The sequence below is a fragment of the Coregonus clupeaformis genome, chromosome 31 (genome assembly GCF_020615455.1).
Source record: "Coregonus clupeaformis isolate EN_2021a chromosome 31, ASM2061545v1, whole genome shotgun sequence".
Classification (NCBI taxonomy): Eukaryota; Metazoa; Chordata; class Actinopteri; order Salmoniformes; family Salmonidae; genus Coregonus; species Coregonus clupeaformis.
Genome location: NC_059222.1, coordinates 6,925,566 through 6,948,185, shown reverse-complemented (window position 1 = coordinate 6,948,185; position 22,620 = coordinate 6,925,566). Strand labels below are relative to the sequence as shown.

Below are 22,620 nucleotides of genomic sequence, written 5' to 3'. Positions count from 1 at the left end.
GTTTCTGTTGCTTCACAGTCCCCGCTGTTCAATAAGGTGTATTTTGATCTGTTTCTTCAATCTGATTCTACTGCTTGCATCAGTTACCTGATGTGGAATAGAGTTCCATGTAGTCATGGCTCTATGTAGTACTGTGCACCTCCCATAGTCTGATCTGGACTTGGGGACTGTGAAGAAACCTCTGATGGCATGTCTTGTAGTGTATGCATGGGTGTCTGAGCTGTGTGCTAGTCGTTTAAACAGACAGCTCGGTGCATTCAACATGTCAATACCTCTCACAAATACAAGTAGTGATGAAGTCAATCTCTCCTCCACTTTGAGCCAGGAGAGATTGACATGCATATTGTTAATGTTAGCTCTCTGTGTACATCTAAGGGCCAGCCGTGCAGCCCTGTTCTGAGCCAATTGCAATTTTCCTAAGTCCCTCTTTGTGGCACCTGACCACACGACTGAACAGTAGTCCAGGTGCGACAAAACTGGAGCATGAAGCAAGGATATGCACATTCTTGATATCATTTGAAAGGAAACACTTTGAAGTTTGTGGAAATGTGAAATTAATGTAGAAGAATATAACACATTAGATCTGGTAAAATATAATATCAAACAAAACTATGCTACATTTTATCTCTGGGACCCTTAGGATCAGAGCAAGATCAGAGCAAGATTACTGAATGTAAGTACATTATTTACCTTCAGAGGTGAATGTATCAAACCAGTTGCTGTGATACGTTTTTTGTTGTTGTGCACTCTCCTCAAACAATAGCATGGTATATTTTCACTGTAATAGCTACTGTAAATTGGACAGTGCAGTTAGATTAACAAGAATTTAAGCTTTCTGCCCATATAAGACATGTCTGTGTCCTGGAAAGTTTGCTGTTACTTACAACAGTCATGCTAATCACATTAGTGCACGTTTGCTCAACCGTCCCATATATGGGACACCAATCCCGTAGAGGTTAAGAAGGCAGAGTAGCGCTTCATTATGGACAGACTTCTCCCCATCTTAGCTACTGTTGTATCAATATGTTTTGACCATGACAGTTTACAATCCAGGGTTACACCAACCAGTTTTGTCACCTCAACTTGCTCAATTTCCACATTATTTATTGCAAGATTTAGTTGAGGTTTAGGGTTTAGTGATTGATTTGTCCCAAATACAATGCTTTTAGTTTTTGAAATATTTAGGACTAACTTATTCCTTGCCACCCTTTCTGAAACTAACTGCAGCTCTTTGTTAAGTGTTGCAGTCATTTCAGTCACTGTAGTAGCTGACGTGTATAGTGGTGACTCATCCGCATACATAGACACACTGGCTTTACTCAAAGCCAGTGGCATGTCGTTAGTAAAGATGAAAAAAAGTAAGGGGCCTAGACAGCTTCCCTGTGGAATTCCAGATTCTACCTAGATTATGTTTGAGAGGCTTCCATTAAATAACACCCTCTGTGTTCTGTTAGACAGGTAACTCTTTATCCACAATATAGCATGAGATGTAAAGCCATAACACATACGTTTTTCCAGCAGCAGACTATGATCGATAATGTCAAAAGCCGCCCTGAAGTCTAACTAAACAGCCCTCACAATCTTTTTATCATCAATTTCTCTCAGCCAATCATCAGTCATTTGTGTAAGTGCTGTGCTTGTTGAATGTCCTTCCCTATAAGCGTGCTGAAAGTCTGTTGTCAATTTGTTTACTGTAAAATAGCATTGTATCTGGTCAAACACCATTTTTTGCAGAACTTTACTAAGGGTTGGTAACATGCTGATATGTTGGCTATTTGAGCCAGTAAAGGGGGCTTTACTATTCTTAGGTAGCGGAATGACTTTTGCTTCCGTCCAGGCCTGAGGGCACACACTTTCTAGTAGGCTTTAATTGAATATATGGCAAATAGGAGTGGCAATATCGTCTGCTATTATCCTCAGTAATTTTCCATCCAAGTTGTCAGACCCAGGTGGCTTGTCATTGTTGATAGACAACAACAATTGTTTCACCTCTTCCACACTCACTTTATGGAATTCAAAATTACAATTCTTGTCTTTCATAATTTGGTCAGATATACTTGGATGTGTAGTGTCAGCGTTTGTTGCTGGTATGTCATGCCTAAGTTTGCTAATCTTACCATTGAAAAAGTAGTTGAAGTAGTTGGCAATATTAGTCGGTTTTGTGATGAATGAGCCATCTAATTCAATGAATGATGGAGCTGAGTTTGCCTTCTTTTACGAAATGTCATTGAAGGTGCTCCAGAGCTAGTTTCTTCTTCTTTTTATTTCTCAATTTGCAGTATGTTTGCCAATCGGTTGTGCAGCCAGACTTACTTGCCATTCCTTTTGCCTCATCCCTCTCAACCATATAATTTTTCAATTCCTCATCAATCCACAGGGATTTAACAGTTTTTACAGTCATTTTCTTATTGGTTGCATGCTTATTAGTAACTGGGATAAGCAATTTCATAAATATGTCAAGTGCAACGTCTGTTTGCTCCTCATTACACACCACACATATTATTTACATCAACAAACATAGGAGTCACTACAAAACATATTGTATGACCTCTTATACGCTATATTAGGCCCAGCCTTTTGAACTTTGGTTTTCCTAGATATGGCTACTATATTATGTTCACAACATCCAATGGATCTGGATACTTCTTTCAAGCACATTTCTGCAGCATAAGTAAAGATGTGATCAATACATGTCTCTCCTGGACCAGCCATCACTGGACTCAACTCCGGTGCTTGTCCCTACTCTGCCTGCTGCCCTTGCAGACCTGCTTGGTCTGGACATGACGCCCAAGCCGACTCAGAGCCTCAGGCTCCAGCAGCAGGTGAGCCTTCATCGCTGCCTACTGAATTCGGTTACGACGCCAAACTGCAGTCAGGTCAAAACCCTGGTGAGGACAACGAGCACACACAAGAGCTTTCCTGAGACGGTTTCTGATAGTTTGTGCAGAAATTGTTGAATTGTGCAAACCCAAAGTTTTATCAGCTGTCCAGATGGCTGGTCTCAGACGATCCCGCAGGTGAAGAAGCCGGATGTGGAGGTCCTGGGTTGGCGTGGTTACACGTGGTCTGCTGTTGTTAGGCCGGTTGGACGTAGTCATCAACTAAACTATATCGTCTTCCTAACATGTCTAAGGTATTAAACCGCAACGTCATTGATTGGTCTATGTTAACTGTGGCAATATAAACACCCAACTGAAAGAGAATACTCTTATTACTCTCATGTCCATAACTCATGTTCAAGAATTAACTTTTTTATTGTAAACTTTCCTAGAATAATTTCAGACCATAGCCCATTGTCCTTCACGTTTAAGCTCAATCCTCCTATGCCAATAACGAAGACATGGCGATTCAACACAGTGTTACTTGGAGATAAGGAGTTTACCTCATAGTTCAACACACAGATAGACATGTTTTTGGAAATAAATGCCCAACTGTTGTCTGGGAAGCTCTTAAAGCAAATACACTACATGACCAAAAGTTGTGATCTTAGGCTTGTGTGCGGCTGCTTGCCACCGAGGACAGACAATTTTTACATGCTACGCGCTTCAGCACTCGGCGGTCCCGTTCTGTGAGCTTGTGTGGCCTACCACTTCGCGGCTGCGCCGTTGTGGCTGCTAGACGTTTCCACTTCACAATAACAGCACTTACAGTTGACCGGGGCAGCTCTAGCAGGGCAGAAATTTGAAGAACTGATTTGTTGGAAAGGGGCATCCTATGACGTGCCACGTTGAAAGTCACTGAGCTTTTCAGTAAGGCCATTCTACTGCCAATGTTTGTCTATGGAGATTGCATGGCGGTGTGCTCGATTTTATACACCTGTCAGCAACAGGTGTGGCTGAAATAACCAAATCCACTAATTTGTAGATGTGTCCACATACTTTTGTATATATAGTGTATGAGAGGTTGTATCATGTCTTACTCTTCACATAAGAAAAATAAGACCCATAAGGAATTTGAAATAATAGAACAGAAGGTCCACGACTTAGAAAGAAAACACGGTTTAGATAGAAATGTTGTCTGTTTTCAACAGTTGAAGCTTTGAAGCTCGAGTATAACATAATAAACGAGATTGCTACCATGAAATCCAAGCAATAATATGTTGAGCAAGGTGAAAGTGCAGGGAAAATGCTTTCTTGGCAAATGAACAAATTAAGTGTAGATGCTACTGCATGCAGACACACTTTGTTTCTGTAAAATAAACCAACCTTGAACTTCAACTTCTTCACCAGCTCAGTGACATGTTTTTTAAATTACAGTTTGTCATCAAGCCAGATACCAAGATATTTGTAGGAAGGATCTCGCACAATTTGTGTACCGTTCAAACTAGCCATAACAAATTCATTTAAATCTGGGTTATGGGACCTAGAAAAAAAACATGCATTTTGTTTTGTTTACATTTAGCACTAACTTTAGATCCAGTAGTGACCTATGCAGTGCTTGAAAATCAGACTTTAAATGTGAAAAGACTTGGCCAACCGATTAAGCAATTAAATACAACATTGTATCATCTGCATACAAATGAATATATATTTTTACAGCATTTTCAATGTTATTTGTATAGATTGTAAACAGTAGTGGACCGAGTATCGACCCTTGAGGCACCACTTTATGTAACTCAAGGAACTCAGATTTGACCCCATCTACCTTGATGGCCTGAGTTCTGTCATTGAGATAATTATGAAACCATCGACAAGCATCAGTACCCAACACAGGAGGTTGCTGAGGGGAGCCCAGCTCATAATAATGTCTGGAACGTAGCAGATGGAATGGCAACAAACACATGTAAACCATGTGTTTGATGTATTTGATACCATTCCACTAATTCCACTCCAACCATTACCATGAGCCTGTGCTCCCCAATTAAGGTGCCACCAACCTCCTGTGGTACCCAACCCTATTGAGGACAGCTTATTTAAAAGAATAACATGGTCTACAGTATCAAAAGCTTTTGAGAAGTCTACAAACATGCCAGCACAATTCTTTCTATCATCAAAGGCATTTGCAATATCATTTACAACAAGCATGGTAGCCGTAGTGGTACTATGTTTAGGTTTGAATCCAGATTGATTAAGATTAAGAATTACATTTACAGATAGACAATAACGTACAGTGAGGGAAAAAAGTATTTGATCCCCTGCTGATTGTGTACGTTTGCCCATCGACCACCCCTCATCACTGTCAAACGCTCCCTAAAACACTTTAGCGAGCAGGCCTTCCTAATTGACCTGGCCCAGGTTTCCTGGATGGATATAGATCTCATTCCGTCAGTAGAGGATGCCTGGTTGTTCTTTAAAAGTAATTTCCTCTCAATCTTAAATAAACATGCCCCATTAAAAAAATACAGAACTAAGAACAGATATAGCCCCTGGTTCTCCTCAGACTTGACTGCCCTTGACCAGCACAAAAACATCCTGTGGCGTACTGCATTAGCATCAAATAGCCCCCGCGATATGCAACTTTTCAGGGAAGTTAGGAACCAATATACACAAGCAGTCAGGAAAGCAAAGGCTAACTTTTTCAAACAGAAATTAGCATCCTGTAGCACTAACTCCAAAAAGTTTTTGGACACTGTAATGTCCATGGAGAGCACTTCCTCCCAGCTGCCCACTGCACTGAGGCTAGGAAACACTATCACCACCGATAAATCTACAATAATCGAGAATTTCAACAAGCATTTTGCTACGGCTGGCCATGCTTTCCACCTGGCTACCACTACCCCGGCCACCAACTCTGCACCCTCCGCTGCAACTTGCCCTTGCCCCCCCCGCTTCTCCTTCACACAAATTCAGACAGCTGATGTTCTGAAAGAGCTGCAAAATCTGGACCCCTACAAATCAGCTGGGCTAGACAATCTGGACCCTTTCTTTCTAAAACTAGCCGCCGAAATTGTCGCAACCCCTATTACTAGCCTGTTCAACCTCTCTTTCGTAACGTCTGAGATCCCCAGAGATTGGAAAGCTGCCGCGGTCATCCCCCTCTACAAAGGGGGTGACACTCTAGATCCAAACTGTTACAGACCTATATCCATCCTGCCCTGCCTTTCGAAAGTATTTGAAAGCCAAGTTAACAAACAGATCACAGACCGTTTCGAATCCCACCGTACCTTCTCCGCTGTGCAATCCGGTTTCCGAGCTGGTCATGGGTGCACTTCAGCCACGCTCAAGGTCCTAAACGATATTATAACCGCAATCGATAATAGACAATACCGTCTTCATCGACCTGGCCAAGGCTTTCGACTCTGTCAACCACCGCATTCTTATTGGCAGACTAAATAGCCTTGGTTTCTCAAATGACTGCCTCGCCTGGTTCACCAACTACTTCTCAGATAGAGTTCAATGTGTCAAATCAGAGGGCCTGTTGTCTGGACCTATGGCAGTCTCTATAGGGGTGCCACAGGGTTCAATTCTTGGGCCGACTCTTTTCTCTGTGTATATCAATGATGTCGCTCTTGCTGCTGGTGACTCTCAGATCCACCTCTACGCAGACGACACCATTTTGTATACATCTGGCCCTTCATTGGACACTGTGTTAACAAACCTCCAAACGAGCTTCAATGCCATACAACACTCCTTCAGTAGCCTCCAACTGCTCTTAAACACTAGTAAAACTAAATGCATGCTCTTCAATCGAACGCTGCTGGCACCCGCCCACCCGACTAGAATAACTACTCTCGACGGGTCTGACCTAGAGTATGTGGACAACTACAAATACCTAGGTGTCTGGTTAGACTGTAAACTCTCCTTCCAGACATTAAGAATCTCCAATCCAAAGTTAAATCTAGAATCGGCTTCCTATTTCGCAACAAAGCCTCCTTCACTCATGCTGCCAAACATGCCCTCGTAAAACGGACTATCCTACCGATCCTTGACTTCGGCGATGTCATTTACAAAATAGCCTCCAACACTCTACTTAGCAAATTGGATGTAGTCTATCACAGTGCCATCCGTTTTGTCTCCAAAGCCCCATACACTACCCACCACTGTGACCTGTACGCTCTTGTTGGCTGGTCCTCACTACATGTTCGTCGTCAAACCCACTGGCTCCAGGCCATCTATAAATCACTGCTAGGCAAATCCCCGCCTTATTTTAGCTCATTGGTCACCATAGCAGCACCCACCCGCAGTCTGCGCTCCAGCAGGTATATCTCACTGGTCATCCCCAAAGCCAACACCTCCTTTGGCCGCCATTCCTTCCAGTTCTCTGCTGCCAATGACTGGAACGAATTGCAAAAATCTCTGAAGCTGGAGACTCTTATCTCCCTCACTAACTTTAAGCATCAGTTGTCAGAGCACCTTATCGATCACTGCACCTGTACACAGCCCATCTGAAATTAGCCCACCCAACTACCTCATCCCTATATTGTTATTTATTTTGCTCTTTTGCACCCCAGTATCTCTATTTGAACATAATCTCTTGCACATCTAGCATTCCAGTGTTAATACTAATTGTAATTATTTTGCACTATAGCCTATTTATTTCCTTACCTCCATAACTTGCTACATTTGCACACACTGTATATATATTTTCTGTTGTATTTTTTGACTTTATGTTTTTATTTACCCCATATGTAACTCTGTGTTGTTTTTATTGCACTGCTTTGCTTTATCTTGGCCAGGTCGCAGTTGTAAATGAGAACTTGTTCTCAACTGGCTTACCTGGTTAAATAAAGGTGAAATAAAAGAAAATAAAAAACTGACAAAGAAATTATCAGTCTATCATTTTAATGGTAGGTTTATTTGAACAGTGAGAGACAGAATAACAACAAAAAAATCCAGAAAAACCCATGTCAAAAATGTTATAAATTGATTTGCATTTTAATGAGGGAAATAAGTATTTGACCCCCTCTCAATCAGAAAGATTTCTGGCTCCCAGGTGTCTTTTATACAGGTAACGAGCTGAGATTAGGAGCACACTCTTAAAGGGAGTACTCCTAATCTCAGTTTGTTACCTGTATAAAAGACACCTGTCCACAGAAGCAATCAATCAATCAGATTCCAAACTCTCCACCATGGCCAAGACCAAAGAGCTCTCCAAGGATGTCACGGACAAGACTGTAGACCTACACAAGGCTGGAATGGGCTACAAGACCATCACCAAGCAGTTTGGTGAGAAGGTGATAACAGTTGGTGCGATTATTCGCAAATGGAAGAAACACAAATTAACTGTCAATCTCCCTCGGCCTGGGGCTTCATGCAAGATCCCACCTCGTGGAGTTGCAATGATCATGAGAACGGTGAGGAATCAGCCCAGAAATACACGGGAGGATCTTGTCAATGATCTCAAGGCAGCTGGGACCATAGTCACATAGAAAGCAATTGATAACACACTACGCCTTGAAGTACTGAAATCCTGCAGTGCCCGAAAGGTCCCCCTGCTCAAAAAAGTACATATACAGTGGGGAGAACAAGTATTTGATACACTGCTGATTTTGCAGGTTGTCCTACTTACAAAGCATGTAGAGGTCTGTAATGTTTATCATAGGTACACTTCAACTGTGAAAGATGGAATTTAAAACAAAAATTCAGAAAATCACATTGTATGATTTTTAAGTAATTAATTTGCATTTTATGGCATGACATGAGTATTTGATACATCAGAAAAGCAGAACTTAATATTTGGTACAGAAACCTTTGTTTGCAATTACAGAGATCATACGTTTCCTGTAGGTCTTGACCAGGTTTGCACACACTGCAACAGGGATTTTGGCCCACTCCTCCATACAGACCTTCTCCAGATCCTTCAGGTTTCGGGGCTGTCGCTGGGCAATACGGACTTTCAGCTCCCTCCAAAGATTTTCTATTGGGTTCAGGTCTGGAGACTGGCTAGGCCACTCCAGGACCTTGAGATGCTTCTTACGGAGCCACTCCTTAGTTGCCCTGGCTGTGTGTTTCGGGTCGTTGTCATGCTGGAAGACCCAGCCACGACCCATCTTCAATTCTCTTACTGAGGGAAGGAGGTTGTTGGCCAAGATCTCGCGATACATGGCCCCATCCATCCTCCCCTCAAAACGGTGCAGTCGTCCTGTCCCCTTTGCAGAAAAGCATCCCCAAAGAATGATGTTTCCACCTCCATGCTTCACGGTTGGGATGGTGTTCTTGGGGTTGTACTCATCCTTCTTCTTCCTCCAAACACGGCCAGTGGAGCTCTATTTTGTCTCATCAGACCACATGACCTTCTCCCATTCCTCCTCTGGATCATCCAGATGGTCATTGGCAAACTTCAGACGGGTCTGGACATGCGCTGGCTTGAGCAGGGGGACCTTGCGTGCGCTGCAGGATTTTAATCCATGACGGCGTAGTGTGTTACTAATGGTTTTCTTTGAGACTGTGGTCCCAGCTCTCTTCAGGTCATTGACCAGGTCCTGCCGTGTAGTTCTTGGCTGATCCCTCACCTTCCTCATGATCATTGATGCCCCACGAGGTGAGATCTTGCATGGAGCCCCAGACCGAGGGTGATTGACCGTCATCTTGAACTTCTTCCATTTTCTAATAATTGCGCCAACAGTTGTTGCCTTCTCACCAAGCTGCTTGCCTATTGTCCTGTAGCCCATCCCAGCCTTATGCAGGTCTACAATTTTATCCCTGATGTCCTTACACAGCTCTCTTGTCTTGGCCATTGTGGAGAGGTTGGAGTCTGTTTGATTGAGTGTGTGGACAGGTGTCTTTTATACAGGTAATGAGTTCAAACAGGTGCAGTTAATACAGGTAATAAGTGGAGAACAGGAGGCTGCTTAAAGAAAAACTAACAGGTCTGTGAGAGCCGGAATTCTTACTGGTTGGTAGGTGATCAAATACTTATGCAATAAAATGCTAATTAATTACTTAAAAATCATACAATGTGATTTTATGGATTTTTGTTTAAGATTCCGTCTCGCACAGTTGAAGTGTACCTATAATAAAAATGACAGAACTCTACATGCTTTGTAAGTAGGAAAACCTGCAAAATCGGCAGTGTATCAAATACTTGTTCTCCCCACTGTACATGCCCGTCTGAAGTTTGCCAATGAACATCTGAATGATTCAGAGGAGAACTGGGTGAAAGTGTTGTGGTCAGATGAGACCAAAATGGAGCTCTTTGGCATAATCTCAACTCGCCGTGTTTGGAGGAGAAGGAATGCTGCCTATGACCCCAAGAACACCATCACCATGGAAACATTATGCTTTGGGGGTGTTTTTCTGCTAAGGGGACAGGACAACTTCACCGCATCAAAGGGACAATGGACGGAGCCATGTACCGTCAAATCTTGGGTGAGAACCTCCTTCCCTCAGCCAAGGCATTGAAAATGGGTCGTGGATGGGTATTCCAGCATGACAATGACCCAAAACACACGGCCAAGGCAACAAAGGAGTGGCTCAAGAAGAAGCACATTAAGGTCCTGGAGTGGCCTAGCCAGTCTCCAGACCTTAATCCCATAGCAAATCTGTGGAGGGAGCTGAAGGTTCGAGTTGCCAAACGTCAGCCTCGAAACCTTAATGACTTGGAGAAGATCTGCAAAGAGGAGTAGGACAAAATCCCTCCTGAGATGTGTGTAAACCTGGTGTCCAACTACAAGAAACGTCTGACCTCTGTGATTGCCAACAAGGGTTTTGTCACCAAGTACTAAGCCATGTTTTGCAGAGGGGTCAAATACTTATTTCCCTCATTAAAATGCAAATCAATTTATAACATTTTTGACAGGCGACAGCTAGTCTTACTGGGGTCCAACACATAAAAAAAGAGACATTACAGACAAAATACTATACAATTTACATAAATGTAAAAACATTAACATGTAGTGGGTAGGGGAGGGAATGGCCGGCAGGGGATGTAGCTCAGTTGGTAGAGCATGGCGTTTGCAACGCCAGGGTTGTGGGTTCGATAAAATAATGTATGCACTAACTGTAAGTCGCTCTGGATAAGAGCGTCTGCTAAATGACGTAAATGTAAATGTAAATGTAGTGTGTGTGTTTGTGCATCTATCAGGTACACATACAGTGGGGAAAAAAAGTATTTACTCAGCCACCAATTGTGCAAGTTCTCCCACTTAAAAAGACGAGAGAGGCCTGTAATTTTCATCATAGGTACACGTCAACTATGACAGACAAATTGAGGAAAAAAAATTCACATTGTAGGATTTTTAATGAATTTATTTGCAAATTATGGTGGAAAATAAGTATTTGGTCACCTACAAACAAGCAAGATTTCTGGCTCTCACAGACCTGTAACTTCTTCTTTAAGAGGCTCCTCTGTCCTCCACTTGTTACCTGTATTAATGGCACCTGTTTGAACTTGTTATCAGTATAAAAGACACCTGTCCACAACCTCAAACAGTCACACTCCAAACTCCACTATGGCCAAGACCAAAGAGCTGTCAAAGGACACCAGAAACAAAATTGTAGACCTGCACCAGGCTGGGAAGACTGAATCTGCAATAGGTAAGCAGCTTGGTTTGAAGAAATCAACTGTGGGAGCAATTATTAGGAAATGGAAGACATACAAGACCACTGATAATCTCCCTCGATCTGGGGCTCCACGCAAGATCTCACCCCGTGGGGTCAAAATAATCACAAGAACGGTGAGCAAAAATCCCAGAACCACACGGGGGGACCTCGTTAATGACCTGCAGAGAGCTGGGACCAAAGTAACAAAGCCTACCATCAGTAACACACTACGCCGCCAGGGACTCAAATCCTGCAGTGCCAGACGTGTCCCCCTGCTTAAGCCAGTACATGTCCAGGCCCGTCTGAAGTTTGCTAGAGTGCATTTGGATGATCCAGAAGAGGCTTGGGAGAATGTCATATGGTCAGATGAAACCAAAATAGGACTTTTTGGTAAAAACTCAACTCGTCGTGTTTGGAGGACAAAGAATGCTGAGTTGCATCCAAAGAACACCATACCTACTGTGAAGCATGGGGGTGGAAACATCATGCTTTGGGGCTGTTTTTCTGCAAAGGGACCAGGACGACTGATCTGTGTAAAGGAAAGAATGAATGGGGCCATGTATCGTGAGATTTTGAGTGAAAACCTCCTTCCATCAGCAAGGGCATTGAAGATGAAACGTGGCTGGGTCTTTCAGCATGACAATGATCCCAAACACACCACCCGGGCAACGAAGGAGTGGCTTCGTAAGAAGCATTTCAAGGTCCTGGAGTGGCCTAGCCAATCTCCAGATCTCAACCCAATAGAAAATCTTTGGAGGGAGTTGAAAGTCCGTGTTGCCCAGCGACAGCCCCAAAACATCACTGCTCTAGAGGAGATCTGCATGGAGGAATGGGCCAAAATACCAGCAACAGTGTGTGAAAACCTTGTGAAGTCTTACAGAAAACGTTTGACCTGTGTCATTGCCAACAAAGGGTATATAACAAAGTATTGAGAAACTTTTGTTATTGACCAAATACTTATTTTCCACCATAATTTGCAAATAAATTCATAAAAAATCCTACAATGTGATTTTCTGGAGAATTTTTTTTCTCATTTTGTCTGTCATAGTTGACGTGTACCTATGATGAAAATTACAGGCCTCTCATCTTTTTAAGTGGGAGAACTTGCACAATTGGTGGCTGACTAAATACTTTTTTCCCCCACTGTAGGCTTAAATTGAAGATGTGGCAAATAGGAGTGGCAATATCGTCCTAAGTAATTTTCCATCCAGATTGTCAGAACCCGGTGGCTTGTCATTGTTGATGGACAACAATAATGTTTTCACCTCTTCCACACTGACTTTACGGAATTCAAAATTACATAATTTGGTCAGATGTACTTGGATGTGTAGTGTCAGCGTTTGTTGCTGGCATGTCATACTTAAGTTTGCTTATCTTGCCCATGAAGAAGTTATTAAAGTAGATGGCAATATCAGTGGGTTTTGTGATGAATGAGCCATCTGATTCAGTAAATGATGGAGCCAAGTTTGCCTTTTTTCCCAAAACGTAATTTAAGGTGCTCCAAAGCTTTTTACTATCATTCTTTATATCATTTATTTTTGTTTAATAGTATAGTTTCTTTTTCTTTTTCTTTAGTTTAGTTACATGATTTCTTTGCAGTACGTTTGCCAATCAGTTGGGCTGCCAGACTTAATTGCCATACCTTTTGCCTCATCCCTCTCAACCATACAATTTTTTCAATGGGATTTAACATTTTTTACAGTCATTTTCTTAATGTGTGCGTGCATATGCTTCCCTCCCAATACTAGGAGCAGGAATGGTCATTCCAACTCTCCTCCCTGGAGAAGTATTGTTGATCATCTCGAGGGCTCAGAGTGATGAGAGCTTGTAGGAAACCTTTGTCATTCTTTTTTATAATTAGTTACCTCTGTATCCCTCATAGCTGTTGCATTAGGGCACTTAGTCTATAGGCATATTTTCTCGGCTACCTCAGCCCTTTGAACATGCCTACAATGGCCTATTGCCCATTAAGGGAAATGTTTCTCTACCGCTTTGAAAGTGCACTTGTCTGTTTGCTGGCTTCTTTCCTTCTTTCCAACTGTCAAGCTAATTAGAGATGTTTTATCCAAACCAGCGGGTCAAGAGTTTTCTTCACTTCACACTTCTTTGCCAACTCCAGTATTTTGTACTACAGGGACCAAACTCTTACCTGGCAATTAGATGATCTAGTGATATTTCTGTCTTCATTCTGACCTTGTCAGCAATGATTATGTAGAGACAGGAGACAGCGCTATAATAGAATAATGACAGCAGTATGACAGCTCTATGGCAGTTTCTGACACTTCATGGTGACAGCGTGACTTTTTATGATAGCCTAATGATAGCGCAATTTTCAAAATAATTGACTGGGTGCTATTCAATGTCAGTAATGCAAACTTAGGTTCCACAGTAACTCACACACACTTTTCTCTGAATAGTTAATTAGTTTGCAGGATTATAAGATTAGCTGTATTAGCAAAGTTACTTTTATTTTGTTTTCTTCTACAGTTGAAGTTGGAAGTTTACATACACTTAGGTTGGAGACATTAAAACTCATTTTTCAATCACTCCACAAATTTCTTGTTAACAAACTATACTTTTGGCAAGTCGGTTAGGACATCTACTTTGTGCATGACACAAGTAATTTTTTCAACAATTGTTTACAGACAGATTATTTCACTTATAATTCACTGTATCACAATTCCAGTGGGTCAGAAGTTTACATACACTAAATTGACTGTGCCTTTAAACAGCTTGGAAAATTCCAGAAAATGATGTCATGGCTTTAGGAACTTCTGATCGGCTAATTGACATCATTTGAGTCAATTGGAGGTGAACCTGTGGATGTATTTCAAGGCCTACCTTCAAACGCAGTGCTTCTTTGCTTGACATCATAGGGAAATGAAAATAAATCAGCCAAGACCTCAGAAATTTTTTTTGTAGACCTCCACAAGTCTGGTTCATCCTTGGGAGCAATTTCCAAACGCCTGAAGGTAGCACGTTCATCTGTACAAACAATAATACGCAAGTATAAACACCATGGGATCACAGCCGTCATACCGCTCAGGAAGGAACGTACTTTGGTGCGAAAAGTGCAAATCAATCCCAGAACAACAGCAAAGGACCTTGTGAAGATGCTGGATGAAACAGGTGCAAAAGTATCTATATCCACAGTAAAACGAGTCCTATATCGACATAACCTGAAAGGCCGCTCAGCAAGGAAGAAGCCACTGCTCCAAAACCTCCATAAAAAAGCCAGACTACAGTTTGCAACTGCACATGGGGACAAAGATCGTACTTTTTGGAGAAATTATGAAATAAAAATACAACTGTTTGGCCATAATGACCATTGTTATGTTTGGAGGAAAAGGGGGATAACTTGCAAGCCGAAGAACACCATCCCAACAGTGAAGCACGGGGGTGAAGCATCATGATGTGGGGTTGCTTTGCTGCAGGAGGGACTGGTGCACTTCACAAAATAGATGGCATCATGAGGAAGGAAAATGATGTGGATATATTGAAGCAACATCTCACGACATCAGTCAGGAAGTTAAAGCTTGGTCGCAAATGGGTCTTCCAAATGGACAATGACCCCAAGCATACTTCCAAAGTTGTGGCAAAATGGTTTAAGGACAACACAGTCAAGGTATTGGAGTGGCCATCACAAAGCCCTTACCTCAATCCTATAGAACATTTGTGGGCAGAACTGAAAAAGTGTGTGCGAGCAAGGAGGTCTACAAACCTGACTCAGTTACACCAGCTCTGTCAGGAGGACTGGGCCAAAATTCACCCAACTTATTGTGGGAAGCTTGTGGAAGGCTACCCGAAATGTTTGACCCAAGTTAAACAATTTAAAGGAAATGCTACCAAATACTAATTGAGTATATGTAAACTTCTGACCCACTGGGAATGTGATGGGGAATGTGATGAAAGAAATAAAAGCTGAAATAAATCATTCTCTCTACTATTATTTCACATTCTTAAAATAAAGTGGTGATCCTAACTGAACCAAGACAGGGAGTTTTTACTTGGATGAAATGTCAGGAATTGTGAAAAACTGAGTTTAAATATATTTGGCTAAGGTGTATGTAAACTTACAACTTCAACTGTATGTGCCTGAGCTCAGAGCATGTAGATATGTGGTAAAGAACATCGCTCAGAGATGCACAAAAACAATATAACATTCATAATGGGTGAATATTTCCTTAAAGTAAAGTTGAACTTTGCACCTTTCCCAGGAGTAGACCATCCAACATGGAATTAGATCCACAAACCCTCTGTTTGCTGACATGTATGACACATCAAACGCCATCAGATCAAATTATATTGGTTGCGTACACATATTTTGCAGATGTTATCGCGGGTGTAGCAAAATATACTCGGCCTAGGTCCTGGAGAGATGGATAGAAATGAGGAGGAGGGGGAATAGTACACATCTTCCTCCTCATCTTCCTGTTCCTCCTTCCTTCCTTCCATTCCTCCAGGACCTCGGCTGAGCTCTTTTGACAAGATGTAAGTTTGTTGAATGACTCACTAGCAACATTTAACGACAACACACACACACAGCGAGGTGTGTGTAGGTGAGCATCTGGCGTTGCTGTTAACAAGGAGCGAGGCACCCTCGACCTTGAAGGTCTTGATTAATTAATTTGTTTGGAGAGAGGGGAGAAGAGTTGGAAGAGGAAGTGGAGGAGAGGAGAGGGGAAGGGGGAGTGTCTGTTAACGATGGATGATGGCAGGGCTGACTGCCTTGTGTAAAACAGCATAAAACAACAAGCGTAGACGTCACGACATGGCCACCATCAGACAGACACACACACAACCTTCCACACACACTCCAACCCTGGCCGTAGGTCTCTCCTGGCCTGCTCTGCTGTGTGTCTAGCCTCACATGAGAAACGGAAAAAGACAAGCACAGGAGGAGAGACATCACGACACAACTTCTCAGCACTAATTCATCAAAGGTTAACTATCTCCCAGACACAGAGAAACAGACAATCTCAGGTCCTGGAGCTTTTGACACAGCTTTTGACACTCACTGCTTTATATATGTAATAACACACTCAAATCAGAAACCTATAAATCAGAATTCTTATGGTGTGATGGTCAATGACTACTGTATCATGGTTTGACCACTGGCTTTGAGGTTTGACTACTATGGTTTGACTACTGGCCAGCTGTAAAGATGGCGCTGCAGTGTATAGTAGCCGTCTTAGGGGCTCCTGACCAATTCTGCTATTTTGTCTGTTTTTTATGTTGATCTTAACTTTTTTTGTACATAATGTCTTCGCCATAATTTCCTATGACCGAGAACAGCTTCTGGACATCAGAACAGTGATCACTAACCTTGATTTGGATGAAAATGTCTACTTCAACAAGTCGGCAGCTCTGGAATTTCTGCTTACTCTGGACCAGTCCCTAATCCCCTGGACTTGGAAGAGGAAGTGGCAGCGAACGAGAGGCAGGCGAGGTGGCATCTTGATGAGACTACATCGGTGAGCAAATAGGCTGCCATTGCCCTCTGTTCTATTGGCGAGCGTGCAGTCAATGGAGAACAAACTGGATGAGCTCCGTTCGAGATTAGCCTAACAACGGGACCTGAAAAACTGTAATATTCTTTGTTTCTCAGAGTTGTGGCTGAATGAGGACATGGATAATATACATCTCACTGTTTTTTTTATGCATCAAGACCGGACGGCGGTTTCGGGTAAGGGGTGTGTCTCTTTGTTAACAGCTGGTGCGCGATCTCTAATGTTAAGGAAGTCTCAAGGTTTTGCTCACCTGAGTTAGAATACCTCATGATAAGCTGCAGACCATACTATTTACCAAGAGAGTTTTCATCTATATGTTTCATAGCTGTCTACTTACCACCGAAAACTGATGCTGGCACTAAGACCACACTCAACGAGCTGTATAGGGCAATAAGCAAACACGAAAATGCGCATCCAGAGGCAGCATTTCTCGTGGCCGTTGATTTTAATGCAGGGAAACTGAAATCATTTTTACCAGCATGTCACCTGTGCAACTAGAGGCGATTAAAACTCTAGATCACTTTTACTTCACACACAGAAATGCATACAAGTCTCTCCCTCTCCCTCCCTTTGGCAAATCAGGCCATAACTCTGTCCTCAAGCTTCCTGCTTACGTGCAAAAACTCACAGGAAATACCAATGACGTGCTCAGTACGAAAGTGGTCCGATGTAGCGGATACTAAGCTACAGGACCGTTTCGCTAGCACTGACTGGAATATGTTCTGGGATTCATTCGATAACATTGAGGAGTTTACCATATCTTACACTCCACATTGCCCTCACCCACCTGGACAAAAATGATGCCTATGTAAGAATGCTGTTCATTGACTACAGCTCGGCATTTAACACCATAGTCCCCTCCAAGTTCAGGACCCTGGGACTGACCACCTCCCTCTGCAACTGGATCCTGGACTTCCTGACAGGCCACCCCCAGGCGGTGAGGGTAGGAAACAACGCATCCGCCACGCTGACCATCAACACGGGAGCCCCTCAGGGTTTGTACTTAGTCCCCTCCTGTACTCCCTGTTCACCTATGACTGTGTGGCCGTGCACGACTCCAACACCATTATCAAGTTTACTGACAACACGACTGTGGTAGGACTGATCACCGACGACGATGAGGCAGCCTATAGGGAGGAGGTCAGAGACCTGGCACTATGGTACCAGGACAGCAACCTCTCCCTCAACGTCAGCAAGACAAGGGAGCTGATAATGTACTAAAGGAAATGGAGGGGCGAGCACTCCTGCCACCCAAGCCATAGACTGTTTTCTCTGCTACCACACGGCAAGCAGTAACAGCTTCTACCCCCAAGCCATAAGACTGCTAAACAAGACTGCTAAATAGCTAACCAGATGGCTACCTGGACTACCTGCATTGACCCTTTTTTGCATTGACTCTTCCTAAAGCTGGCCGCCCGGCCAAACTGAGCAATCGGAGGAGAAGGGCCTTGATCAGGGAGGTGACCAAGAACCCGATGGTCAGAGCTCCACAGTTCCTCTATGGAGATGGGAGAACCTTCCAGAAGCACAACCATCTCTGCAGCACTCCACCAATCAGGCCTTTATGGTAGAGTACCCAGACGGAAGCCACTCCTCAGTAAAAAGCACATGACAGCCCACTTGGATTTTGCCAAAAGGCACCTAAAGGACTCTCAGATCATGAGAAACACGATTCTCTGGTCTGATGAAACCAAGATTGAACTCTTTGGCCTGAATGCCAAATGTCACGTCTGGAGGAAACCTGGCACCATCCATGGGGAAGTTTTCAGCGGCAGGGACTGGGAGACTAGTCAAGATCGAGGGAAAGATGAGGAGAGCAAAGTACATTGAGATCCTTGATGAAAACCTGCTCCAGAGTGCTCAGGACCTCAGACTGGGGCTAAGGTTCACCTTCCAACAGGACAACGACCCTAAACACAGAGCCAAGACAATGCAGGAGTGGCTTCGGGACAAGTCTCTGAATGTCCTTGAGTGGCCCAGCCAAAGCCCGGACTTGAACCCGATCGAACATCTCTGGAGAGACCTGAAAATAGCTGTGCAGCGACGCTCCCCATCCAACATGACAGAGCTTGAGAGGATCTGCAGAGAAGAATGGGAGAAACTCCCCAAATACAGGTGTGCCAAGCTTGTAGCGTCATACCCAAGAAGAATCGAGGCTGTAATCACTGTCAAAGGTGCTTCAACAAAGTACTGAAGAAAGGGTCTGAATACTTATGTAAATGTGATATTTCTGGGGGGTTTCCCTGCGCTTAGCTCAATTCTCTTTATTTTTTATCCTGAAAAACTCCCCAGTCCATAATGATTACAAGCATACCCATAACATGATGCAGCCACCCCTATTCTTGAAAATATGGAGAGTGGTACTCAGTAATGTGTTGTATTGGATTTGCCCCAAACATCACTTTGTATTCAGGACAAAAAGTGAATTGCTTTGCCACATATTTTGCAGTATTACTTTAGTGCCTTGTTGCAAACAGGATGCATGTTCTGTACAGGTTTACTTCTTTTCACTCTGTCAGTTTGGTTAGTATAGTGGAGTAACTACGATATTGTTGATCCATCCTCAGGTTTCTCCTATCACAGCCATTAAACGTTGTAACTGTTTTAAAGTCACCATTGTCCTCATGGTAAAATCCCTGAGCGGTTTCCTTCCTCTTCAGCAATTGAGTTAGGAAGGACACAAGTATCTTTGTAGTGACTGGGTGTATTGATACACCATCCAAAGTGTAATTAATAACTTAGGCACTAAAGTAATACTGCAAAATATGTGGCAAAGCAATTCACTTTTTGTCCTGAATACAAAGTGTTATGTTTTGGGCAAATGCAATACAACACAAGTTTTACAAATTCATTAAAAATGAAAAGCTGAAATGGGTCAATAGGTATTCAAACCCTTTGTTATGGCAAGCCTAAATAAGTTCAGGAGTAAAAATGTGGTTAACAACTCACATAATAAGTTGCACGGACTCACTATGTGCAATAACGTGATTTATTTCATGACTGACTCATCTCTGTACACCACACATACAATTATCTGTAAGGTCTCTCAGTCGAGCAGTACATTTCAAACACAGATTCAACCACAAAGACCAGGGAGGTTTTCCAATGCCTCACAAAGAAGGGCACCCTATTGGTAGATGGGTAAAAAAAAAGAAGCAGCCATTGAATATCCCTTTGAGCATGGTGAAGTTATTAATTACACTTTCGATGGTGTATCAATAGACCCAGTCACTACAAAGATACAGGCGTCCTTCCTAACTCAGTTGCCGGAGAGGAAGGAAACCCCTCAGGGATTTCACAATGAGGCCAATGGTGACTTTAAAACAGTTACTGAGTTTAATGGCTTTGATAGGATGGATCAACAACATTGTAGTTACTCCACAATACTAACCTAATTGACAGAGAAAAATAAGGAAGCCTGTACAGAATAAAGATTTTCAAACACATGCATCCTGTTTGCAACAAGGCACTAAAGTAATTCTGCAAATAATGTGGCAAAGCGATTTACTTTTTGTCCTGAATACAAAAGTGGTATGTTTGTCCAATATAACACATTACTGAGTACCACTCTCCATCAAGCATAGTGGTGGCTGCATCATGTTATGGGTATGCTTGTAATCGTTAAACACTGGGGAGTTTTTCAGGATAAAAACGGAATTGAGCTAAGCACAGGCAAAATCCTAGAGGAAAACCTGGTTCAGTCTGCTTTCCATCAGACACAGGGAGATGAATTCACCTTTCAGCAGGACAATAACCTAGAACACAAGGCCAAATATACACTGGAGTTGCTTACCAAGAAGGCAGTAAATGTTCCTGAGTGGCCGAGTTACAGTTTTGACTTAAATCTACTTGAAAATCTATGGTAAGACCTGAAAATGGTTGTCAAGCAGTGATCAACAACCAATTTGACAGAGCTTGAAGAATTTTGAAAATAATGATGGGCAAATGTTGCACAATCCAGGTGTGGTAAGCTTTTAGAGACTTTCCCAGAAAGACTCACAGCTGTAATCGCGGCCAAAGGTGCTTCTATAAAGTATTGACTGAGGGGTGTGAACACTTATGGAAATAAAGTATTTAATTTGCAATAAATGTGCAAAAATGTCTAAAAACATTGTTTTTCACTTTGTCATTAGGGGTTATTGTGTGTAGATGTCTGACAAAAAATATATATTTCATCAATTTTGAATTCATGCTGTAACACTACAAAATGTGGAATAAGTCTAGTGGTATGATTACTTTCTGAAGGCACTGTAAATAACTCTGCTGTAGAAGTTAGTAGATTAATTTAGCAGATTACTTAAACCTGGCTCCCACATCGGATAGACCACCCCCTTCGCCTCCTCAAACTCACCCCCTTGTCTATGCCACATTATTGTGAAGCTAGACACTGACCCCTCCACCACCCTCCTTCCCCTAGACAGCACCCCTCCTAATGTCCCATACAGGGACAAATTAAGGTATTACTCCCTCTGCCTGAGTTTGTAATGGGCTCCTCCAGCACCGCCGAGACCACAGCAGTCGATTGAGACGGATGGAGAGCGGGAGCTGAAATGGATCTGCTATGCATCTGTAATGGCTTCGCCAGACCTTCTCATCTCCAATACCCCATGTATTTCAATCTGAGGGAATGTATCAACAACTTCCTCCTCCCCCTCTCCTCTCAGAGCCCGCAGGAGACATAGGGATCTAATGGTTCTCCTTCTAATACACTTTTATGACTTGTAAGAGTTATTTCTCTAAGCCCGGGGAAAGGGGGAGGGAGAGAGAAAGAGAGAAGATAAGGCTTAGTTCTCTCTTGGCTGTTTTTCCCACCCGTAAACCTACACAGGGGAGCTGCGTGTGTCAGCGTTCAGTCATATTGACAGAGAGTGAGAGGGAGGAGTAATGGAGGTGTACAGAGAGATGGGGAGCGAAATGAAAAGAGAGAAGATGGAAAGAAAAAGGGAGATAAAGATGCAGACTGTGAGGGAGGGATAAATAGAGATAACCCACTAATCCATCGATCCACACCCCGAAGGCAGTAATGAGAAGTCAAAGATAAGGATGAAGTTCCTCTCACTACCACTACATGGCAGAAGAGAACATGTAGCATTTCACCCTCCACACATAAACATGTTTGTTGCTTGCTCTTACTTTAGGCAATTAAACTTTAGAAAATGCAATTCACCAATGATTAGATAGCTCGTTAGTGAATCAGTCAATGGGATGGGATGAGATGACTCTTGACCTAACATGAAAGCACTCATGGGATTGAAGCCCCTTATTGGAAGATGAGGTATTTCAGTGAAGCTTAAAATGTGATGCATCTGTATAGAACTATACTATACTAAACCATACAGTACTGTAGTCTTCGCTCATGGAGGTACAATTGGTGCTGTTACAGTCTTCATGGTTCTGTGTGTGTGAGCGAGCCTATGGTATTTGCCACTGATGGCGTCAGCTGTCAATTAGTGCAGGGAGTGAGTGAGGTTGGCGTTGTGTGTGTTTTTCGTCCAGGCTTTGTACGTGGACACGCATGCATAAACATACACACACACACACAGAGTCGGTTGCTATAAGTGTGCGTGTGCGAGTTCATGTTCACACGAGTGAGAGAAAGAGAGAGAGAATGGGTGCTTGTGCAAGACTGTGTAATACACTAGGGTTGGGTGATATTATGATAGTATCGTCTATCAACAATGATTGACAGC

The 22,620-nt window shown here is 42.8% G+C and overlaps 1 protein-coding gene across 2 annotated transcripts in view; it reads left to right on the top strand.

The window, feature by feature from the left end:
- Positions 1 to 22,620, top strand: part of LOC121547076 (zinc transporter ZIP11-like) — a 151,495-nt gene that overhangs the window by 103,027 nt on the left and 25,848 nt on the right. The window lies entirely within an intron of this gene.